Below are 17276 nucleotides of genomic sequence, written 5' to 3' on the forward strand. Positions count from 1 at the left end.
TTATGCTGCAGAAAGAAAGAAGGAGCTCCTATCTTTTGCAACATCATGGATTTAACTGGAAAGCAGTATGCTGAGTGAAATAAGCCAGGTGTTGAAGGACATATACCATATGATCTCACCTTTAACAGGAAGCTAAACAACAAAACAAACAAGCAAGCAAAATATTACCAAAGAAACTGAAACAGAGAACAGGCTGACAGTGACCAGAGGGGAGAGGGGAGGGAATTTCAAGGGAAATAAGGGAGGGATTTAGAGGAACCTATATAAAGGATACATGGACAACAACTGACAAGGGTGGAAATGGGAGGGAGGGGGGAGCATCGGGTGGGGGATGGGATGGGAGTAATAGATAGAAAACTATAGTTGAAAAATAATTAAATAAAAAATTGTGGAAAAAAGAGAAAACTTATAAACATATTAAAAATAAATAAATAAATAAATAAATAATAATTAAATAAATTAAATAAAAACCGAAGATACACAACAGGAGTAAGAGGTGCCAGGGGAATAAAATGGCAATGAAAAAGTACTTATCAGTAATAAGCTTAAATGTAAATGGATTAAGTACTCCAATAAAAAACACAGAATACATGAAAGAAGGAGAAATCATGACCCACACATATGCTGCATACAAAAAATCCACCTCAGAACAAAAGATTTACATAGACTGAAAGTGAAGGGTTGGAAAAAATATTCCGAGCAATGACAGGAATAAAGAAGCGGGGGTAGCAATACTCATACTGACCAAATAGACTTCAAAACAAAGGCCATAAAAAGAGACACAGAGGATACTTCATAATATTCAAGGGAAAAACACATCAGGAAGACATAAACATAAATATATAAACACTCAATATAGGAGCACTGAAATATATAGAAAAATCTTGGAGGGCTTCAAGAAAGATAAAAACAGCAATATAATTATAGTAGGGGATTTTAACATCCCACTGTCAACAATGAATAGGTCTTCCAAACAAAATGTTGACAAGGGTATTGTAGAACTGAATGATGCATTAGATCAAATAGAATTAAATGATATATAGAAAGCCTTTAATCCAAAAGGAGTAAAATACACATTCCTTTCAAATGCACATGGAATATTTTCAAAGATAAACCACATGATAGGATAACAAAAAAGCATCAACAAATTAAAAAACATTGAAATCACCAAGCATTTTCTCAGACCACAAGGAGTGAAACTAGAAACCAACCTTAAGGAAAAAACTAAAAAGCATTTAAACTCATAGAGACTGCACAGCATGCTGTTAAATCATGAATGGGTTAATAATAAGATCAAGGAAGAAATCAAAAAGTTTCTGGAAACAAATGAAAATGAACAGACAACACTCCAAAACCTATGAGACACAGCAAAGGCAGTCCTGAGAGGGAAGTTCATAGTGATACAGGCCTACCTGAAAAAGACAGAAAAATTTCAAATAAACAATCTAAGCCTACACCTACAAGAACTGGAGAAATGACAACAAAGACAGCCTAGTGCAAGTAGAAGGAAGGAAATAACCAAGATCAGATCAGAATTAAAAGACAGAGACTAAAAACACAATTCCAAGGATCAATACATCCAGGAGCTGGTTCTTTCAAAAGACAGACAAAATTGACAAGCCTTTAAGGTGACTTGTCAATAGAAAAACAGAGAGGGCCCATATAAACTAAATCAGAAATGAAAGAGGAGAAATTACAACTCATACCACAGAAATACAAAGGATTGTAAGAGACTTCTACAAACAACTATATGCCAAGACATTCGAAAACCTGAGTGAAATGGACAGATTTCTAGAGAAATATTATCTTCCAAAACTGAATGAAGAAGCAGAAAGCTTGAACAAACAATAACAGCTGTTGTAATTTAAGCAGTAATCAAAACACTCCCAGCACACAAAAGACCTGGATGGGATGGTTTCACCGGAGAATTTTACAAAATATTTAAGGAAGAACTAACTTCTATCCTTCTCAGACTATTCCAAAGACTCCAAGAAGAGGGACATCCAAACTTTTTTTTATGAAGCCAGCCTCATCCTAATCACAGCACCAAAGACACAACAGTGAAGGGAAAATACAAGCCAATATTGCTGATGAACATAGACACTAACATCTTCAACAAAATATTTGCAAACTGCATCCAGCAATTCATTCAAAAGATCATATACCATGATCAAGTGGGATTCATCCCAGGGATGCAAGGATGGTATAATGTTTGCAAATCAATAAAGGTACTACATCACATAAACAAAATTAAAGGCAAAAATCACATGATCACATCAATAAATGCAGAAAAGGCTTTGATAAAGTACAGCAACCAACTTATATGATAAAAAAAACACAGCAAAGTAGGAGTAGAGGGAGCATTCCTCAACATAGTAAGGCCATATATGAGAAACCTACACCAACATCATGTACAATGGGCAAAAACTAAGAGCTTTCCCATTAAGATCAGGAGCAACCTAGTTAAAAGGTGGTCCATTTTCAACACTTCTATTCAACATACTATTAGAAGTCCTAGCCAAAAAAATCAGATGAGAAAAAGAAATAAAAGGCATCCAAATTGGAAAGGAGGATGTAAAACTGTCATTGTTTGCAGATGACATGATGGTGTACATATACAACCCTATAGACTCCACCAAAAAAGCTGCTCAACCTAATAAGTGAATTTGGCAAAGCAGCAGAATACAAATTCAATATTTAGAAATCAAAGGCATTTCTGTACACCAACAATAAAAATCAGAAACAAAAATCAGGAAAAAAGTCCTATTTGCTATAGCAACAAGAAAAATAAAGCACTTAAGATATAGACCTAACTGAGGAGGTAAAAGACCTATACTGAGAAAGCTACACAACACTGGAGAAAGAAATTAAGGAAGATGCAAATAAATGGAAGCATATACCATGTTCATGCTTTGGAAGAATTAACATCATCTAATGTCCACACTATCCTAAGCAATTTATAGATTCAAAGCAATCCCTATTAAAATACCAATGGCAGTGTCCTGGCTGATGTAGCTTAGTGGATTGAGTGCAGGCTTGTGAAACAAATGATCTCTGGTTTGATTTCAAGTCAGGGTACATTCCTGGGTTGCTGACCAGGTCCCCAGTGAGGGGCATGCCAGAGGCAACCACAGATTGATGTTTCTCTCCCTCTCTCCTTTCCTTCCCCTCTCTCTAAAAATAAATAAATAAAATCTTTTAAAAATTACCAATGATATTTCACAGATATAGATCAATCAATCAAAAATTATATGGAACCATAAATGACCATGTATAGCCATAGCAATTTTGAGGGAAAAAAGTAGGAGGGATCAGTATATCTGACATCAAACTTATTTCCAGGCCACTGTAATCAAAACAGTCTGTTACTGGCATAAGAACAGACACATAGGCCAATGGAACAGAACACAGAGCCCAGAAATAAACCCATGTCTCTGTGGTCAATTAATATCTACAAAGTGGGCAGAAGCATAAAATGGAGTAAAAACAGACTCTTCTACAAATGGTGTTGGGAAGTCAGTACAGCTACATGCAAAAAATTGATCCTTGATGACCAACTTACATTATATACAAAAAAAACCCCCTCAAAATAGATAAAAGACTTAAACGTAAGCTGCAACACCATAAAAGTCCTAGAGAAGAACACAAGCAGGAAGATGTCAGATATCCCACACGGCAATATCTTTACCAATATGTCTCCTAGAGGAAGGAACGCAAAAGAAAGAATAAAGAAATGACACTTAAAGCTTCTTCATGGCTAAAAAAATAAAAATAAACCAAAAAACAGCCAAATGAAAAGGGAACCAATTATATGGAAAATATATTTGCAAGTGATACCTCACACAAGAGTTTGATCTCCAAACATAAGGATACATAAGGAACTCATATAACTCCACTCCAGGAAGACAAATAATCCAATTTTAAAATGGGCAGAGAACCTGAACAGATAATTCTCCAAGGAGGAAATACAGAGGGCTCAGAGACATGAAAAAATGCTCAGCATCATTAGGCATCAGAGGGATGCAAGTTAAGAGCACAATAAGATACCACTTCATACCAGCTGAATGGACATCATAAATAAATCAATGAATAATAAGTGCTGGAGAGGTTGTGGAGAAAACGGAACCCTAGTACATTGTTGGTGGGAATGCAGACTGGTGGAGCCACAGTGGAAAACAGTATGGTTTTAGATTTCCTCAGGAAACTAAAAATTAAACTGTGTTTTGACCCAGCAATTCCACTGCTGTGATTATATACTACTAATCCTGAAACACCAGTTCAAAGGAACCTATGCACTCCAATGTTCATGGCAAAACAATTTACAACAGCCAAGTGCTGGAAACCCCCTAAGTGCCCATCAGTGAATGATTGGATGAAAAAACTACAATACATTTACACAAGGGAATACTATGCAGCAGAAAGAAAGAAGGAGCTCCTACCCTTTGTAACAGCATGTAAAGAACTTGAGAATATTATGCTAAGTGAAATAAGCCAGGTGGTAAAAGAGAAATACCATATGATTTCTTCTATAAATAGAACCTAATGAACAAAACAAAGCAAGCAAGCAAAATATAACCATATACATTGAAATTAAGAACAAACTGACAGTACTCAGTAGGAAAATGGGAGGGGATAATTGGGGGGGAGGGTGGAAACATTTTCAGGAACATTTATAAAGGACAAACGGACAAAACCAAGAGGGTGTGGAATTGGGAGGGAGGTGGGGATGGATGGGGTGGGACTGAGTGGTGGGGGGTAAAGGCAGACAGCTGTACTTGAACAATAATTTTTAAAAGTTTAAATAAATAATACAATTGTTTATAAAGAAAAAAATCTATTTCAGCGGAAGTGTTAATCCTACCAATGTAGGAGACCATTCTGTGGCATAAGCCCAGCTCCCAGTGGAAAGTAAAGTCTGGTGCACAGGACCCACACCCATGGATAGGTTCTCCCATGGGGAATCAAGCCTGCAATGTACCTAGGCAGCTCTGAGACTTGCTTTTACTAAAACTCCCTCACCCTGAACTGAGACAGAAAGTGCTTACTGTAACTTCCTAAACTATGCCATACCTCCTCAGTATGGAGTATAACTGGTTCAACCACTTTTCTTTTTGCATTTGCAAATATCCTTTTCCTGTGACGTGATTAGCAGCAGCATCTTCTTTTTTTTCTGTAAAAGGTAACCACCAAAAGCAAACCTGTGCATAGTAAATGAGGGCCATCATGTAATGTGCCTAGAAAAGCAATAAAGACCAGTCAAGGCAAGGGCCGAGGCTTTTTCTCCTCTTGAGAGAGAAGCCATGCTGTCCCTTTTCCTCAACAGGAGTGGGTAATTGGTGTGAATTTCTCGCATCTCATCCACAACGTAGTGGACCCCATGAGACAGGGTCTGCATCATACCAACAGGGATTAATTACAACTTTTAGGTTTAAGATGAGACTTCAGTTGAACCAGGCTCAGCCACATGCCATTTTGTAGTTTTATGATGGTAAAAAAGGGAGTGGTCCCATTAGCCACACCCCACTGTGACTGCAGGTCAGCAGAGGCACTAGACAATGGCATTAGCTTGTTCACATCCTTTGGAACCTAATAGATCTGAATCAGAACCAGAAAGATCCATAAAGTCCTAATTATGAGACTTTAGACAGATCACATAACCTCTCTGAGTCTCAATTTATCTGATCAGATTGGAGATAATAATACTGTATTAAATGAGATAAAATATGAGTATAGCGAGTAGCCAAAATTTGACATGAGGACAGACCCTCAACAAAGTTTGTTAATCTCATCTTCTACTAGTACAAATGCCGCTCATCCTAATGCCCTGTATGACAGATCTGCCACCTTTGCTCTGCCCAGGGGTTTGCTGGAGAACAAGGAAAAGCAGAACACTGACACAGAAATAAGTATGAAGTGCCAATTAACCAAGACTGGTGTCACATTTTCAGGCTAAGTGACCTAGGGAGCATCACTCACCAGCTTTAGGTCTCCAGCCTCTTAATCATGAAGATAGGGGAAATGCCATATTTTTCCAATTCTTGGCTCATGTTTCTTAAAGACATTGAGCTTCCTGGGCACCAACTCAGACCCAATGAACTGCAATCCTTCCAACCCAATGTCCAGTAATTCACCAAATCCTTTCAAGTCTACTTCCTAACCCCCAAGCCCTCTAATTTTTTCCTCCTCACTGCCCCACCTCTGTACCTGTGACAGGACTCCTGGCTTCCAGTCTTACTTGTTGTCCATTCAGTCTCTGTTCTGTAGCCAGAGAGTTGGCTCTACAATGCAACAGTGATACAGAGACCGCTGGCCCTGGCTTTCAATGATTTTTCTATGCCTTTGTCCAAACCCCTTCTATGTCTGTCCATAAGGCTCATCTTGACCTGGTCAGTGCCAACCTGTGCATCTTCTTTTTAGATCACCTGCCTCAGATCCTGGCCTTTCTAAAGTTTAGGGGCAGCAAAGATGTCTCTCCTGCTACTGATGTTGGCCAATGCCCAGCATATGGCCTGGTGCAAATCAAACATTGAATGAAAGAGCAGTTATTGAGTGCCAACAAAATCTTTTCCATAAGGTTATGGCAAGTGACCTCTTTTCTGGACAAAATAACTTTCATGTCCTATGACAAAATGTCTTTTAAAGTCCCTATTATATTTCCTGGTGGCTGATTAGGGAATAAATAGATGGTAATACAATTTCTATCATTTTTATATTTTGGTAAAAGATTATTTAAAGAACCTTTTTGGATTTGGGAGAACAAATCTAGTCTGGGTGTTTTCCCCATAGTCCCCCAAATACTCTGAGTGAATGCTAGTCATTGCTCATTATTTCTAAGCCTGATCTTGCATAGACATGTCTGAAGATTTCCTTGAGTAGGAAGTATGTCATGCATTATGGTTTCGCTTCCATTTAACCCAATTAAGTATTTAAGTGATCTGTGCTCTGATTAGAGGTGTCTGTATATGCTCCTTGAACAAAATTAAAAAAAAAAAACAGAACAAAGAACAAAGTGACAATAATCAGAGGGGAGAGGGGATGGGGATAATGGGGGACAGGGGAAGGGCAGTCAAGGAACATGTATAAAGGACATATGGACAAAGCAAACGGGTGGTAGGATTGAAGTTGGAGGTGGGTGCTGTGGGGGAGGTTGGTATGGAAAAATGGGGACAACTGTACTTGAACAATAATTTAAAAAAGAACAACAACAAAAGAGAGTTTGGTCAATGTAGGGCCCATCCTCATGTGTGAACAGCAGTAGCAAGACAGCATGCCCATGGTTGGTTTTATGTGTTTAATAAAACATTTCAGATTATTTTTTTAAAAAAGAAAGAGAAACAAGACCTGGCTCAACTTTTAATTTATATACCAAGCATAGAACATTAATGGACACATACAATGATTAATCAAACTATACATATGCATAAAGGCATATATAATAAAACAGTCTTTGCTCTGACTATATACAGTAAAAAAGGATCAAAAGACTGAAACCTAGGGGCCTACTGACATACAAACTCTTTTTGAGAACAAGGGTTATAAAATGGTTTCAAAAAATACCAATTACAGCCAATAACAATGTTATTCTTGCCAGTCCAGGTCAGTATCAGATTCAAAAATTATACCCACTCTTTGGGGACTAAGAAGTTTCTGAAGAAGCATGGCAGTGTGATTGGAGAGTCTGCCTTAGTAACAGCACATTGTGGAAGGGCTCTTCAAATTCCAAATTGGAGCAGTTTCTATCAAAATTTTTGTAACTATGATCAAAAGACTTGGAAAATAGGCAAATAATAAAGCAAACCAATATAAACATAATGGCAAATCATACACCTTTTGTGTGTGTGTGTGTGTGAGAGAGCATTCACACACATATATACTGGAATTTATAGTATAAAGTAAACATAGAGTAAAAAAATTGGCTAAGGTATAAACATCTAATTTTAAAATAATTGGAAAAGCAGAGTGTGGCAGTTGGAAGCTAGTGAGGCAATGTCATGATGTTTTGTATTGAGGGCCTCACCGAGGCTGGACCCTGAGGAGATGAAACGAAAGATGTGTGAGGATGTGATTTCCTCCATACAGAACTTCCTTATCTATGTGGCCCTGCTGTGAGTCACTCCTTTTATCTTAAAGAAATTGGACAGCATATAAAGATTGGACATCACCTGTGAATGCATGATACAAAGAACCTGGTTACTATTTCTGCTCTGCAAATGAATCTGCAAATGAATAGGCCCAGAAAGATGTAAGAGACTCTGACTGAACAGACATAAAACATCCACTTCTTAAGAACAAGTTTGGTTGTGGTAACTGACCTTCATAGCTAAAATAGAAAACTATTTGGGAAGTATGAAAAGACATTTCTTATGCCTGTGATATTCAGCCTCCATGAATATTGCTGTAATTGTAAATAATGTCAAATTCCATTTTCTAGCAAGTATTAATTATATAAGAGAATTTCGTCTGTAGTAGCCCTGTGTTGTCAGTCATTTCTGTTTACCTTTTTACGTCTGTCTGAAATGCATTCACTAAAGAACTCCTCTAGTTATGTTTACGGAAGCCAGCACACAGCCAACACAGCATTTAAGCACAGGACCACTTGTCTATATTTTTAACAAATGTACCAATTAAGAAAAAAATAATTGATAAATTTGTGGCTGATGAAGTTTTTTCTATTTAAAACACAATGTATTTTTCTGGGGAACAAAATAATGAAAAGTAGGGTACTAAATAACCAAGATAGGAAACCAACCATGTACTTAAACCTTGAAACTGGGTAACAAACCTGAAGGCCAGGAAACAAAATGGTCCTGGTTTCAGGAGTTCAGAATTCAATTTAAAATAAACTTTCTAGCAAATATGGCCTAAAATGCCTTCCCAATAGACTCAAAGATGAGAGCACCTGAGAGTACAGAAGTAAGGAGAGTTTACACTTATCTTTATATCAGCAATATGTTTTGGCACTATCTTGGAAGAAAATTTTGTTTTTAGAAATAGTAACATTCAGAGTGACAAATTCCAAGAGCTCGTATAAAAGTTCTAGAAGCCAAAAGTTTAAGCATCAAAATTCTTCATCTATACATGTTCATGTTATAAGAAATTAAAGAACTGAATCTCAATGTACCTTAATTATTTACAAATGCCTAAATTTTTTCCTCTTCAGAAATAATGTATTTTGCAATTACTTTTGTTCATGTGATCTGATCAATGACACAGTAGCAGCATTTTTCACTTTCAGTTTAATTAATCGTTTCCAAACTGTCAATCTTTGCTAATTATGAATTTTAGACAATGTTATTCAAAACCTAGAGCAATCATATATTTGAAAACAAAAGCCTATTAAGTATTTGTCCCTCATTTCTCTGAGAACTCCACACCCTGAACAGCCTGATTCAGCCTAGGCCTCTGTAAAGACTGTAAAGGTCATTCAAGTGTTGGTCTTAAATCAGTGTGAAACAAAAGAGCACCAACTTCAGCAACAAGAAATTATATGCCATATATACATTGCAGCAAATACTTTATATTTGAGAATGTTTATAGATTATATTTCCATTATTATTATTATTATTATTATTATTATTACAAGTGATGAAAAACAAGACTGAAAGTAGAATGCAAATTATAAATACACAATCTTCCTGTGTCATTAACCACATTTTCACTTGTGTTTCTTCCAAATTTATTTACAAAACTCCCTGCAAAACTAAAACTGATTAGAAAATTCTTTATAGTTTAATATATATAAACACATATACATCTCATTTTAGAAGAAACCATATACCCAACCATCAAAATGAAAAATAAATTGAATTGTCACAGTCCATTACAGTTATTGTTACAAGATCCACTTTATTTGCAGGTGTCCAAACATAAAACAAATAATTCTTTATCTTCAAATTCATCTGTTCTTAGAATGTTCCTTAAAACCTTTGTTGTTTTCTTATAATATAGAAGAAAATGTTAATGAATACAGCTTTTACTAATTCACGTATCAAATGTAATAATGTGACCCTACTGTCTAGAAATCTAAATGCATGTTATTGTAGAAATTAATAAAGTAACTCTAATTTGTCAAATAACCAAACAATTCTTCTATGTTTAATAAAACACATGTAATTCCTTTTTAAATATATTACATTGTATTCCAAACCTGTTGTTCTCTTTTTGTGGTACTTAATTTTCAAAAAATGTTATTCATGAATATATAAAAATTAAACTCAATTCTAATATATAAGGAGTGTTTAAAATAATAAATGTGTACAACTTTTATTTTTAAAAACAAAATACTAGAGATTGAAAGTCTACAATTGAAAAAGTAAATATTTTATAAAGCATTGAAGTTTGCAGACCAAAGATCATATGTTCCTAAGATCTCTGAACAAATAGAAAAGTTTAAATATCATTAAAAACTTTTTTCTTTTTAAAATATTCCTGTATGTGAGGTATTACGAAAAAAGTTTAAATCCCTGCTTTAATTTTAAAAATAACAATGCGATGGTGATTTGCAAGTTAGGGAGTTTAAATTAAGAAACATTGGTGTGTATATTATTAGTAAGTTAAAATGTAAAAGATTGTAATTAAGAAAAAGTTGTGAAGTCCAAAGAATTCGAAATTCAAAAAATGGAGAACACAGGAGGTAGTCTGTATCTCAATTTAAGCCATTCTCAGCATATCTATATTCTCAGCCCTTCCCAATAGAATCCCAGTTGTTTCTCTTTATTTTCGTTTTCTTTTTCTTTTTTGTATACCATTATAGTGTTTGTGAAAACTCAAATTGAAGTCCTTTACTTCTATGGAAGCAAAAAACATAGAATGAAAAATCAATATATAATCAGAGATAAGCACCATCACAGCACTTTCATATATTGTTGAGATTTAATCCTGACAAGTGGGCATTACCAGCCTTATCTGTAAAGAGAGACCAAAATATCAGGTTTGACTTCCAGTTAACATGGCAGCATAGGTAAATAGGGCTTGCTTCCTTGCAAAGCTACATCAAAATTACAACTAAACTACAGAATACAACCATCACTCAGAACAGTAAGAAATCAAGTTGAATGGAGTCTGACAACTACAGAATTAAAGAAACCATATCCACCCAGGCTGGTAGCAGGCGTTGAGAAGAGAACAGGCCGGTCCCACATATACATGTGGTGGATACAAATTTGGAAGGAATATTTCAGGAGTGAAGAGTCCCGGCCCCACAACAGGCCATCCAGCCCAGGGTTCCAGTACCAGAAAGATAAGTCCCCATAACTTCTGTCTGCAAAAACCAGGAAAGATTGAGTCAATGGAAAAAACTTCTAGAGTTCCAAGCAGTTCCCTTTAAATAACCCCACACACAGACTTACTCAAACTCTCTCCCTCTGAGCTGCAGCACTAGGGTAGCAGTTTAAAAGGACCAGTGGCACACAGGGAAGAACTGAAGTGTTGGGCATCAAGGCCAGAGTCAGGGAGAGTTTTCTCCCAAATAGAAAGATGGGCAGAGGCCATTGTTCCTTTCTGAACCCTTTCCCCACAGAACCACAGAGCCAACTCTCAAATATGGAGTCCCATATTTGAGACTCCATCAACTTGGCTAACACTTCTTGTGCTGTCCTGAAGATCCCCTGAGATTCTGTGCAACCCAACTTAATGGCCCATCCAAGCTATTAACAGTGACTTTTCCATATGAAAGGCGGGTCTTGGCTCATACTTCACAACTTCCTAAATCATTCCAAACAAGTAACACCTGGCCTCAGTGAGCCCCCCAGCCCCCATCCCTCCAGCTAAGTGGCCCTAGGACAGGCACTAGCACCAGCCAGCCTAGATTCACACCTTGGTTTTGTCTGGGAATCTCTAAGCACAAACACAAGTAGCAGCCATCTAATATTGCTTTATAGCTCAGGCAGGGTGGCCTCAGGCAGAAGAACAGAGGTGGGGGCTGACCTTGGCCTGCACCACTTGGGAAACTCCAGAACCTGCGCACTTAGTGGACAACATCAGACCACACTGGAGTACCACCACCCAGCCCCTTCACAGCTGATCCTCCGAGTGGTCACAGCCAGTCATTTCAGCTCACCTGCCTGGGTAAATCCCTCCCATCGACCTTCCAACAGCAATAAGGGCTCAACTACAAGAGGAAGGTGTATTCAGTCCACATGAAGAGAACACCTCAAGTACCCTGCTTGGGTGACAGGGGAGGCTGTGCCTCTGGACCCTCCAGGACACCTACTACATTAGGTCATGCTATGAAGACAATCATACCAGCTCTACCTAACACATAGAAACAAACACAGGGAGGATATCAAAATGAGGAGACAAAGAAAGATCCAGTCCAAAATGAAGGATACACTAATTGAAATAAAAAACAAATTATAGAGAAACAACAGTAGAGGGGAGGAAGCCAAAAATTAAATCAATGATTTGGAAAATAAGAAAGTACCAGAAGGAGAAGAAAAAGAGCAAGAAATTGGGAATTTATCTGAAAAGTAGTGAAATGAAACTTCCCTAATTTGGCAAAAGAAATAGAGGTGCAAGCCCAGGAAGCACAGAGAGTTCCAAACAAGATGGATGCAAAAAGTCCCATTCCAAGACATATCATAGTTAAATTGCCAAAGGCTAAAGATAAAAAGAAAATCTTAAAAGTAACAAGAGAAAAGTAGTTAGTTACCTACAGAGGTGTTTCCATTAGACTGTCAGCTGATTTCTCAAAACAACAACAACAACAACAACAACAACACTTTGCAAGGTAGAAGGGATTGGCAAAAAATATTCAAAGTCATGAAAAGCAGGAACCTATAGCCAAGATTGCTCTACCCAGCAAAAATATTTAGAATCAAAGGATAGGTAAAGAGCTTCTCAGACTGATACAGGGTGCAGTCAAGGGGGGGGCCCGGAAAAGATTTGGAATAGTGTCCAGAACTCAAAGTGTACAGGAATATTGGAGGAAATATTAAGATGTCCCCCCCCCCCGCCCCCAGGTGTCAGTTGGGGGAAGGGATGAATGGAGCAGGGCCATTGAGAGCTGTTTTGCATAGCAACAGTTTTGCAGCTAACCTCTGGAATGGTCATTTAACATATCTATAACCTTTAACTGGTTTCACAGATATGTTAAATACCTGTGGCCAAGTTTTGGGCCAGGGAGAAGTGAGTAGCTAACCAGGCTGGGAACTGGGGCTGCTTCTCTGAGAGAGTGCCTGCGAGAGAGGCATGTGGCTTTAGCAGAGTGAAGACCCCCTCTTAGCCAGGTGAGGGGGAGAGCCACCCTGTTTTGGAAAGATGTAGACCCCTGTAGCCATTAGGAGGGAGAGCCATGCAGTTTCAGCAGAGTGCAGACCCCCTCTTGGCTAGGTGAAAGGGAAAACCACGTAGCTTTGCCAGAATGGAGATCCCTGCAGCCGGGTGAAGAAGAAAGACGCGCTTTTGGTGGAGTGCGGCTTTGGTAGAAGAGGCCCACGCAGCTTTGGGGCGCTCCCTTTGGCTGAGTGGCCTGGAGACTTTGACTAGGACTTGGTACAAAGAACTCTTGCCAGTGAAAGGTGCCACATGACTTTGGATTAATTGGAGATCCTGCCTGGACAGGCAGCGACACAGCTCACGTGCCAGCGACCTGAAAAACAGACATGTGCTCTTTTCCTGATTTACGGTACCCGGAGTTGGGACAGTGGGAGAAGGGAGCGCTGTGTGTGTGTGTGTGTGTAGGTGTATACCCTTAAAGACTAATATTTTAAGGAAGGCATTAGGCCTGAATAGCATTAAATAAACATTTTGTTTCCTTTTCACAAATCTCTGGCATTGAGAGATGTCTTTCCAATTGGCAGCGGACAGAAGAACCCTATAGATATTAGTGTATCATCCTTGGGAGGGGCCCCTGTTTTCTGTAGCAGTTTTTGGCATCCCTCAGTGGGCCAAGTATTGCTCCCCCCTCGGACCCTTGTTCGGTAACAAGACCACAAAAGAACTAAAGGAGTTCATCATTACCAAACCAATATTATATGAAATGTTTAAGGGACTTATCTAAGTACCCATCAGTAAATGAGGAGATCAAAAAACTGTGTGGTACATTTACAAAATGGAATACTACACAGCAGAAAGAGAAGGAACTCCTACCCTTTGTGACAGCATAGATGGAATTGGAGAGTATTATGCTAAGTGAAATAAGTCAGGAAGTGAAAGACAAATACCATCTGATCTCACCTACAAGTTGAACCTAATGGACAAAAAACCAAATGAGCAAAATAGAAGCAGAGACATGGAAATAAGGAACAAACTGACAGTGACCAAAGGTAGGGGGAGGGGAAAGATTTAGTCAAGGAACTCATACAAAGCACCCATGGTAATGGACAATGGGATGCAGTCTGACTGAAGGACTGGGGGGTAGGTGGGGCAAGGGAGAGCAATGAGGGAAAAATTGAGACAACTGTAATAGAACAATAAAAAAAATTTAAAATAGCCCTGGCTGATGTGGCTCAGTGGATTGAGCGCTGGCCTGTGAACCAAAGGGTCATAGGATCGATTCCCAGTCAGGGCACATTCCTGGGTTGTGGGCCAGGTCCCCAGCTTGGGGCACTTGAAAGGCAACCACATATTGATGTTTCTCTCCCTCTTTCTCCCTCCCTTACCCTCTTTAAAAATAAATAAATAAAATCTTTTAAAAATTGAAAATAAAAAAGAAAATAAACAATGAAGCAATATAGGAGGCTTATTTAAGAAAAAGATCAAAACTACAAACAATAAAATGAAAATAAATACATATCTATCAACAATTGAATCTAAAAGACAAATGAAGTGTCGCTGGTTCAATTCCCAGTCAGGGCACATGCCTGGGTTGCAGGCCAAGTCCCCACTTGGGGGCACACGAGAGGCAACCACACATTGGTGTTTCTCTCCTTCCCTTCCTCTCTCTCTAAATATAAATTTAAAAAAAGACAATTGAAACAGATAAGAAAAACAGACAGAATCATGGATACGGAGACTATTTTGATGTTTGTCAGATTGGAGTGGGTGTGGAGGAATGGGTAAAGAGATGAGGGGATTAAGAAGTACAAATGCGTAGTTACAGAATAGCCATGGGGATGTAAAGTACAGTATAGGAAATGGAGTAGCTAAAGAACTTATATGCATGACCCTTGGACCTGAACAATGGCGTGGGGATTGCCTGAGGGAGTAGGGGAGGCTAGGTGCAGAGGGTAAAACCTGCACAACTACAATAGCATAATCAATACAATAAGTAAATAAATAAATAAATAAATAAATAAATATTGCTAGGATGACTGGAGATCTACATAGAGGAAAATAAAAGAAGACTTTTACCTCATATCACGCAGTAAAATCAGTTCCAGGTAAATTACTGAACTTAATTGGAAAACAAGACAATAGTACTTTTAGGAGAAAATATGGCATGCTCTTTCCATAACATGTTGCATTTTCTTAAAATACAACAATTCCATTCTATTTATTGACTAGAGTGGTATTTACATATAGAAATTGGTTATACCATACATTTCCATTTATGTACTTTTCTGGATTATTTTCACAATGAGAACAATTAAAAATCAAGAGACAAAAAAATGAAAATATCAATGACAAATATTTTGGAATCAAAATTATACAAAATTAGAAAAGCACTTACTGGATTTTGAAGTACAATAAGATGATCAGGCAGACAGTCTGTTTTTTTCCTGAAGATGGAAACACTTGAGAGCTTCAACAGGAAATCTCTCCTGTCTTTAATTCTCTATGTGTACATTAAACATCAAATGGAGTGCTATAAAACACAGAATTTTCTCAGGTCACTTTTTGACTTAGTACTTTCTAGGTGTCCCTTAACTGTCCATTATTTCATTAAATGAGTAGTTTATATGCAAAAGTGCCTGTGGGCAGCATGTGCTTGCATCCAGTTTTTCTTTTACAAGAAAAGGAAACCAATTAACCAAGGAAAAACTGAGGAAACAAGACTATTTCAGAAAGTTAGTAATGCATATTTTCTTTCATGTAATAATTCAAGCCTACTAAAATGACCTTGTATTGTAAAATAACAGCAGTAATACATATAGGAAAGTCAGATCCTACCAAAATGGAACCCTAATAAGCCTCTTTATATTAATGTACTAAAATTTTAATGCAATCAAAATACATTCAAGAAACATTTACTTTACACCAACTATGTATCAGGCACTGTGTTAAGTAATGCTGACCAAGATCCACGACAGGGTCTCTATCTTCAAGGGGAACTGTTGTGGACCACTCTGCCTGGTTCTAGGAATTATAACTCTACCTTCTGTGGCTAAGGGCCAGTGGCGACTTCTGGAATGCGAGCTGCAGGAGACAAAGTTTATTTCTGGTAGAAAATGCTGCCTCAGTTTCCTCCCTGCCCCCAAAGCATGGTTGGAAGTCCATGGTGAGTAAGAGCCCTCAGAGGAGGGGCAACCTAGGCCAGACACGACCACTTGTGAGGCCATCATGGAAGGACTCGGGGGGCTGCAACAAAGAGCAGTGGACTCTTGCCCCCCGGCTTTGACATAGCCTGAGTCCCCATGTCCTCTGGGAGAGGTGCTTCCTGGCTCTAATCCCCTTAAGCCTGAATACCTGTTGGGGAGGGGTGCAGCTCCTTGCCTTGCTAGAGCGTGTCCTGGGGAAAAATCTGGTATCACAAAGACTTCCTGATAAACCTGTGAAATCTGCTGTTAAGAGTGCTTTCATTCATATGATAAGGGTCGGAGAGGATATGAGTATGTCTCCTCAAAGTTTCGCAACCCCCTTTCCTGACAGACACTGACTCACACTGAGCCCTCAGATTTCTTTGAAAGTTTATCTACTGTTTGATTCTTGCTGCCCTGTATTCCTGTGTATTACAACCCAATAAAAGCCTTTGGAGGAAGGGGCTCAATGCCTTTTTCCCCTAAGAAACTGGTCACTGCTCAAGGCCCGTTTCCTCTGGGAAACTGGCCACTTCTCCTCACCAAGCAGATCACATCATGTCTCAGTCATATTTACTCTCATCTGTGGCATGTGGGGGGACTTGTGAGGAAAGTCACCCCCACAGAGAGCAATGATTTAAATACCTGCAAACTTCTTATCAAAAAGTATCACAAAAATAAATCTGGGCCAGAAAAAATGGAGAAGTATCTTTAAAGGGCTTCTGACACAGAGTTCCAAAACCCTTTGGAATTTCCTGAAGAACAGAAATGTATTTCATTTTAATCAGATGGCTCTGGAAGGGCTGTTTGATGGGAGATGGTCATGAGAAAGAACAAGTCGCAATTAGAAGCTTGGAAGTTTCAGCTCTTCCCCCACTC

At 38.3% G+C, this 17276-nt stretch overlaps 1 long non-coding RNA gene and 1 pseudogene across 1 annotated transcript in view; one reads left to right on the plus strand and one right to left on the minus strand.

The window, feature by feature from the left end:
- Nucleotides 1-17276, minus strand: part of LOC118989290 (uncharacterized) — a 151795-nt gene that overhangs the window by 126214 nt on the left and 8305 nt on the right. The gene's annotated exons all lie outside the window — the stretch shown is intronic.
- On the plus strand, nt 7995-8461 carry LOC118989289 (mitochondrial import receptor subunit TOM5 homolog; annotated as a pseudogene).

The sequence above is a fragment of the Sturnira hondurensis genome, unplaced genomic scaffold (genome assembly GCF_014824575.4).
Source record: "Sturnira hondurensis isolate 20B ecotype Veracruz unplaced genomic scaffold, ASM1482457v3 Scaffold0006474, whole genome shotgun sequence".
NCBI lineage: Eukaryota > Metazoa > Chordata > Mammalia > Chiroptera > Phyllostomidae > Sturnira > Sturnira hondurensis.